Source organism: Hyla sarda, chromosome 4 (genome assembly GCF_029499605.1).
Source record: "Hyla sarda isolate aHylSar1 chromosome 4, aHylSar1.hap1, whole genome shotgun sequence".
NCBI lineage: Eukaryota > Metazoa > Chordata > Amphibia > Anura > Hylidae > Hyla > Hyla sarda.
Genome location: NC_079192.1, coordinates 353,713,939 through 353,722,779, shown reverse-complemented (window position 1 = coordinate 353,722,779; position 8,841 = coordinate 353,713,939).

The window sequence follows — 8,841 nt, the reverse complement described above, 5'->3', positions numbered from 1 at the left end:
TGTCTGAAATATTATGGTATACTGCATCTATTAGTTCTGCAACTGACGATCAGAGGGAAGTTTTATGTTTCACAAAGATTCAACTGGTAGTCAACCCTCTCCGATTTCAAGAAGTGTGTTTGAAAAAAATTGAGCACTCTCATCCCTTGGAAGTACTCTCATATTTTCTTTTAATTTGATTTTTCTGACTCTTTTCCATAAAACTGAATGCTTTAAACATGCATATATTTCATCTGCTGGTGTTGATTTTGGAATGATAGGCAGGCTAAAATCTCCACAGAGAAGCACCAGAGTTCCTCCCATAAAGTTGTTATTCCCTCTCAAATCTTTGAGAGTTATGTCAAAGGCCTCGAGAGCTTTTCTGTGGACCATGGTGCATTCATCCCAGACGATTAATTTACATGTTTTAAGAACCTGCGCTTGACCACTTGCCTTGCTTATGTTGCATGAAGGATTTTTGTTGCCTTGCAATGTCTAGTGGCAATTTTAGTGCAGAGTGAGCTGCAATTCCTGAAGAGGCAACAGCAAGAGCAACTTCTCCCTGAGCCCAAATCTCAACCAAAAGTAAATTAGTCAAAAGGGCATCGAGAAAAATAATCCCACCCTGTTGTCTTGTTATATGATCAATAATGATTTGGTATCCTTTTGTTTGATCTTGATTTAGAAGTGGTTTCTTATCTGCCACATATGCACGTAGCTCTTCGATGTTGTAGTTCTTCTCTCTCATGCAGTCTGCATTCAGTACATCTTGTTGGTTTTGTACTGGTGCTTGCAGGCCTAACTGCACTAATGTCTTATTGATCATGGCAATACACTTGTCCTCTAAAATTATTAACGCCCTGTTGAATATCTGGAGACAAAAAGTAATTTTCAATGATGGGTTTTCCCTCCGGGTTTTTGCAAGTATATCCTCACTTAGTGCTTTCTTATACTTCTTCAATAAAGTGTTTTTGATTTGATGGACTGCATGTTGTTACTATTATAGCAAACAGGTTTCTGATTTGGTCTGGTAAAGAAATTAATTTGGCTTCTCTCAATGTATTATCACAGTGTTAGTCTCCTTCAAGCAAACCAAGCTTCTGACAGGCTTCTCTGTATGTTTGGCTCACCTCGCCATTTATTGTTCTCAGCACTAAGAAGTTGGTCCTCGAACTGTGTGAAGAAGCATTCTTAGAAAAAAACATTCAGCATTGTTGGGGGGAACTGTATACATTCTACCCAAAGCATCACTTTCAACTATATTGTGTCCAGAGAGGTGCTGTCCAACTTTTCTTCTACAGAAAACTTTCCTTGGGGCATTCCATGTATAGTATTGAGAAACCTCAGGATAAAGCAATGTTCTTGCAAAAGGATCCTCTTGACATAGTTTAAAGAATGCTGTTAACGTTGTGTTTGGTGGCTGTTCAACTACTCTAGGAGCACTCTCCGTTGTGAAATGAACTCTCTGATCGTTTTCTAAATGAACACTCAGGTGAACAATTTTACTAGGGATGCACCGATATATCGGCGGCCGATACATATCGGCCGAAAATAGCTGTTTCGGGGAAATGCCGAAACAACAGAAAATGTGCCGATAATGACCCACCTCCCCTGCCCGCCCACAGCACAAGTTGCAAACACTGCTAGTGGCAGAGGCACTCGTGGGCGGTGCAGCGGGGGCCGGCCGCAACATCTTGGGATAGGAATACTTCTTTTTATGTGCCCGGGCCGGCTCCCGTGTGTGGCTGCAGGCACGGGCCAGCCAGAGCATATAAAACCTAATACTGTATACTAAAAACCAGGGGGCCTCCAGCTGTTGTGAAACTACAACTCCCAGCATGCCCGGACCGGCAAAGTCTGTCCGGGCATGCTGGGAGTTGTAGTTTCACAACAGCTGGAGGCCCCCTGGTTTTTAGTATACAGTATTAGTTTTTATATGCTCTGGTCGGCCCCCGTCTGCAGCCACACACGGGAGCCGGCCCTGGCATATAAAAAGTATTCCTATCCCGGACATCCCTGTGTCCCGAAAAATCTTTTCGGGACATAAGGATGTCCGCCGGTCACTCACCATTGGCGTCCTCCTGCGATCCTCCTTCGGTCCCTCGCTTCTCCGCCTCACTGACGTCCCGTTCGTACAACCATAGAGACACAGGAGGACCGCAGGATCGTCGCAGGAGAACGCGCGCTGGCCGGGGCCTGGTAAGTGACCGGCGGCGCGTCATCTTCTTCAATGTCCTGGTCACCGCTCCTTCGGTCCCGGCACCTACTGCTATGGTCCATATGCCAGAGCAGTAGATGTGACCCCGGGCCGGAGGAGCGGTGACCGGAACACTGTGGGGGCAGCAGTACAGACATACAGCCTCCAGCCATACACTGTATATGACAGGAAGCTGTATGTCTGTGGGGTGGGGGGAAGCTGCCTACTATTGTGGGGGAACTGCTGACCTAATGTGGGGGGGAGCTGCCTAATATTGTGGGGGGGGGAGCTGCCTAATATTGTTGGGGGGGAGCTGCCTACAAATGTGGGGGGGAGCTGCCTAATATTGTTGGGGGGGAGCTGCCTACAAATGTGTGGGGAGCTGCCTAATATTGTGGGGGGGAGCTGCCTAATATTGTGGGGGGGAGCTGCCTAATATTGTGGGGGGAGCTGCCTAATATTGTGGGGGGGGGAGCTGCCTAATATTGTTGGGGGGAGCTGTCTAATATTGTTGGGGGGGAGCTGCCTAATATTGTGGGGGAGCTGCCTACAAATGTGGGGAGAATGCTGACCTAATGTGGGGGAGCTGCCTATTAATGTGGGGGAACTCCCGACCTAATGTGGGGGAGCTGGCAATCTAAGGTGGGGGAATCTAATCTAATGAGCGGAGCGCTGCATTTTACCAGAAGACAGGGAGAAGTCATTTTCGGTTTCGGTATCGGTTTCGTCCGGACATTTTTTTTTTATTTCAGTTTCGTTTCGGTTCTGAAATTTCCATTTCGGTGCACCTCTAGATTTTACACTATTGCAGTACTCAACGTTAATGTGCGCCTGGAACATTTTGGAAAGCAGGGGTGAAAATGGCACAACCCACCTGTTGTCTATTTATATTTCTGTGCCATGTAACTTTACTTTCGCCGTGAACCCTCCATCTTGTGGAGCTCGTCGTCTATATCGAGGATAACCGTCATCTCCAGTTTGTGTTTCTTTAACCCCTTAAGGACTCAGGGTTTTTCCGTTTTTACACTTTCGTTTTTTCCTCCTTACCTTTTAAAAATCATAACCCTTTCAATTTTTCACCTAAAAATCCATATTATGGCTTATTTTTTGCGTCGCCAATTCTACTTTGCAGTGACAGTCATTTTACCCAAAAATGCACGGCGTAACGGAAAAAAAATCATTGTGCGACAAAATCTGAAAAAAAACGCCATTTTGTAATTTTTGGGGGCTTCCGTTTCTATGCAGTGCATATTTCGGTAAAAATGACACCATATCATTATTCTGTAGGTCCATATGGTTAAAATGATACCCTACTTATATAGGTTTGATTTTGTCGCACTTCTGGAAAAAATCATAACTACATGCAGGAAAATGTATACGTTTAAAAATGTCATCTTCTGACCCCTATAACTTTTTTTATTTTTTCACGTACAGGGCGGTATGAAGACTCATTTTTTGCGCCGTGATCTGAAGTTTTTATTGGTATGATTTTTGTTTCGATCGGACTTTTTGATCACTTTTTATAAATTTTTTAATGGTATAAAAAGTGACCAAAATACGCTTTTTTGGACTTTGGAATTTTTTTGTGCGTACGCCATTCCGTGCGGTTTAATTAATTATATATTTTTATAGTTCGGACATTTACGTACGCGGCGATACCACATATGTTTATTTATTTATTTTTTTACACGGTTTTATTTTTTTTATGGGAAAAGGGGGGTGATTCAAACTTTTATTGGGGAAGGGGTTAAATGACCTTTATTAACACTTTTTTTTACATTTTTTTGCAGTGTTATAGGTCCCATAGGGACCTATAACACTGCACACACTGATCTTCTACACAGATCACAGGCGTGTATTAACACGCCTGTGATCAGTGTTATCGGCGCTTGAGTGCTCCTGCCTGGATCTCAGGCACGGAGCAGTCATTCATCGATCGGACACCAAGGAGGCAGGTAAGGGCCCACCCGGTGTCCGGTCAGCTGTTCGGGACGCCGCGATTTCACCGCGGCGGTCCCGAACAGCCCGACTGAGCAGCCGGGTCACTTTCACTTTCACTTTAGAAGCGGCGGTCAGCTTTGACCGCCGCTTCTAAAGGGTTAATACCGCACATCGCCGCGATCGGCGATGTGTGCTATTAGCCGCGGGTCCCGGCCGTTGATGAGTGCCGGGACCGACGCGATATGATGCGGGATCGCGCCGCGATCCCGCTTCATATCTCGGGAGCTGGCGCAGGACGTAAATATACGTCCTGCGTCGTTAAGGGGTTAATCAATTCCCTTGGGTATCTCTTGCTGCACTTTCCAACTTTCATTCATGGGGAATTGGGGTTTATATTTCCACAGGGTCCATGGATCATATTTTTAGTTACCACTGCATAAAGATTGGGATCCTCTCTTGGGTCTGGGAGTTCAGCAGATATAACCTCATCTATTTGTGTGGGCTGGATTTTGCCTGCCAACCAGATTAAATTGCATGAGTGTGGTAATCCTCGCTTTTGATATTCAATTGTATACATCCAGCATCTTGGTGGTCCAAACACATGGGCCTTTGTTATAAGTTCAATCAATGTTAACTGTTTCTGTCTGAAGACTCTCGCAATTAAGTCGTGGCGGTCACTGGGTACTTGACCGTTTTTGAGCATTTCCTTTATCTCAGTCCAACCTGGATTGCATGTAAAGGTCATAAATAAATCTGGTCTACCATATGTCCTCACATATGTCATAGCATCTTGAGTATATTCATGCATGTGTCTTGGACTGCCTGTAAACGTTGCTGGTAGTATAACTAAGCTCCCAATGTCTTCAACTTTAGCGTCATTTGCCACAGCGTCTCTTAGGTGAATATATTCTTCTACTCTTAGATTTAAACGAATAAATAACACTTTCAATTTTTGCGTACATGTCAACGATGAACTGATGAAACAACCACCTACAGTTTAATATGTGGTTCTGTTCATTTTCTCGAACCATTAGCCTGTATGCATAGAAATCCATTGCTGAAACCTTTTTCCTGCTTGTTTCACCTGTTGCTGGGTTGACCTGCCTCATATTAACCCCTTAAGGACTCAGCCCATTTTGGCCTTAATTTTACGTTTTCATTTTTTCCTCCTCGCCTTCTAAAAATCATAACTCTTTTATATTTTCATCCACAGACTAGTATGAGGGCTTGTTTTTTGCGCGACCAGTTGTCCTTTGTAATGACATAACTCATTATATCATAAAATGTATGGCGCAACCAAAAAACACTATTTTTGTGGGGAAATTAAAACGAAAAACGCAATTTTGCTAATTTTGGAAGGTTTCGTTTTCACGCCGTTCAATTTATGGTAAAAATGACGTGTGTTATTTATTCTGAGGGTCAATACGATTAAAATGATACCCATTATTACATACTTTTATATTATTGTTGCGCTTAAAAAAAATCACAAACTTTTTAACCAAATTAGTACGTTTATAATCCCTTTATTTTGATGACCTATAACTTTTTTATTTTTCTGTATAAGCGCGGTATGGGGGCTCATTTTTTGTGCCATGATCTGTACTTTTTTTTGATACCACATTTGCATATAAAAAACTTTTAATACATTTTTTATAATTTTTTTAAAATAAAATGTATTAAAAAAGTAGGAATTTTGGACTTTTTTTTTTTTCGTTCACGCTGTTAACCGTACGGGATCATTAACATTTTATTTTAATAGTTCGGACATTTACGCACGCAGCGATACCAAATATGTCTATAAAAATTTTTTTTTACACTTTTTGGGGGTAAAATAGGAAAAAACGGACGTTTTACTTTTTTATTGGGGGAGGGGATTTTTCACTTTTTTTTTACTTTTACATTTTTTGACTTTTTTTTTACACTTGAATAGTCCCCAAAGGGGACTATTCATAGCAATACCATTGCTAATACTGATCTGTTCTATGTATAGGACATAGAACAGATCAGTATTTTCGGTCATCTTCTGCTCTGGTCTGCTCGATCACAGACCAGAGCAGGAGACGCCGGGAGCCGCACGGAGGAAGGAGAGGGGACCTCCGTGCGGCGTTATGAATGATCGGATCCCCGCAGCAGCGCTGCGGGCGATCCGATCATTCATTCAAATCGCGCACTGCCCCAGATGCCGGGATCTGTATTGATCCCGGCACCTGAGGGGTTAATGGCGGACGCCCGCGAGATCGCGGGCGTCGACCATTGCCGGCGGGTCCCTGGCTGCGATCAGCAGCCGGGATCAGCCGCGCATGACACGGGCATCGCTCCGATGCCCGCGGTTATGCTTAGGACGTAAATGTACGTCCTGGTGCGTTAAGTACCACCGCACCAGGACGTACATTTACGTCCTGCGTCCTTAAGGGGTTAAAGTGATACCCATCTTCCCCTCTGGGAAATATCGCTGGGTACTGTAGAGCATCATAAGATCGATATGTTTCTGAAATACGCTTTAATGACTCACCTCGTCGCTGAATTATAATATCTTGTTTATCAAATTCGTTGTCTGATATAACGACTGCTACTTCATCTACTTGAGGAGCATTGAAAATTTGCTTGTGTTCTCCTGCTGGTATTCGGTCTGCTCTAATAACTACTTTATATTCATCTGTTGGCATACGTTCCAATGCTGTTTTAAATGTTTTAATTAGACAATTGTGCTCATGAAACATTCTTTGTAAGTTTAATTCAATCTGACGCCTTGTTTCCAAAATGTAGTCACATCGTTTGTCAGCCTCCAATTGCTCATCTCCCATAAAATATAGTTGTAGGAATTTGGGGGCTTGGTCAGGAAAAGGAAGCAATGATCCAGCCTTGTGGTAAATCTAACCTTGCACAGTGAATGTTGATGAAGAGCCAGGATGTTCAATTATTGATGTGGCACCAAAAGATGTCATTTGAAAACATAAATTGTACCTTCGGATGTTATTGAGAAAATGCTTTGATTCCAATGTATCTCCTGATGTGTAAGACAAAAGTTCATCTGGTGGTGATTCCAATTGAGATAGTTTCACTTTCCCATTTTTGCAGCACATTCCAGGTGATTCTGATTTGAATTTCTTGGCTTGACAGAAATTACAAATTATGTCCATTTTTCCAATGGTAACACTAGCATGTTGTGAGTACACCTTTTGTCGGTCGTAGTTAAATCCTTCAAACATTAAGCCAAAATTCTCCGCAGCCCTTGTCCTTGTGGCTCACTTTCTCTTATCCTGAAGTCGAATGTCGTGCTGTTGTTCAGTTTCTGAAGCTCTAGAAGTAGTAGCTCTCTCCCTCTTATCCTGAAGTCGCATTTATCGCTGTTGCACGGTTTCTGAAGCTCTAGAAGTAGTAACTCTCTACCTCATATTCAGAAGTTGCATTTCACACTGTTGCTCGGTTTCTGAAGCTCTAGAAGTAGTAGCTCTCTCCCTCAAATCCAGAAGTCGTATTTCACGCTGTTGCTCGGTTTCTGAAGCTCTAGAAGTAGTAGCTCTCTCCCTCTTATCCTGAAGTAGAGTGTCATGCTGCTGTTCAGTTTCTGAAGCTCTTGAAGCTTGCGCTCTATTTCGCATTGTTTTGAGTCTTGTACTGCGCTCCTCAGGAGTTTCTAGCCTACGCTGTATTTTTATTTTTTTTGCCTTTGAGTGCACTTGGCCTATAGCTTTACATTTTCTTTGAGGCATTTTCAAATTTTAAAATAATCCACAAACAAAAATGTTAATAAACTTGCAAGTCACAATTGAAATGTACTCATTTTTCAACATAAAATTGAAAGGTATTTCAACATAAAATTGAGAGGTATCCCACATAAAAAAGGGCAGAACAAAGAAGGGGTGTGGCTTGTGGGAGGGGTGTGGTGAGGGCATGTTTAGTGGCGTGAGAATGGTTTGCAAGCCAGCTCACATACTGACCTGAAGATGTGATGACATCAGTAGGTGTGTCTGAACTGTGATGAAGAGATTGTGGTTGAAGGACCTGTGATGACATCAGTAGGTGTGGCTAAGCTGTGATGAAGAGATTGTGGTAAAAAGACCTGTGATGACATCAGTAGTTGTGTCTGAACTGTGATGAAGAGATTGTGGTTGAAGGACCTGTGATGACATCAGTAGGTGTGGCTAAGCTGTGATGAAGAGATTGTGGTAAAAGGACCTGTGATGACATCAGTAGGTGTGCCTGAAATGTGATGAAGAAATTGTGGTTGAAGGGCTTGTGATGACATCAGTAGGTGTGGCTAAGCTGTGATGAAGAGATTGTGGTTGAAGAACCTGTGATGACATCAGTAGGTGTGTCTGAGCTGTGATGAATAGATTGTGCTAAAAGCACCTCTGATGAAATCATTAGGGATAAACATATAAGATTGCAAGGGGCGTGGTTTGCAATTTGGACTGATGCATTCAGAGCAGAACATGCGGAGTAAGATTGAGCTGAGTTGTGATTAAGAGATCACCTATGATACAGGTGCATCGAGTGAAAATGGTGATTTTGGCATGAGCTGGAATGATAATACAGCCAAAAAAAGAAGGGGTATAGTTTGTGGTAAGGGAATGGCTTGTAGTAGGGGTGTGACTTGCAAGCTGGACAGACACACTCACCAGTAGATGCAGAGATTGGAGTAAGGTAACGGAAGTTCCATATACTTGCATGGGACCGTCCTCATATCCCAACCTTATATCCCGACCTCATACCCCGACCTC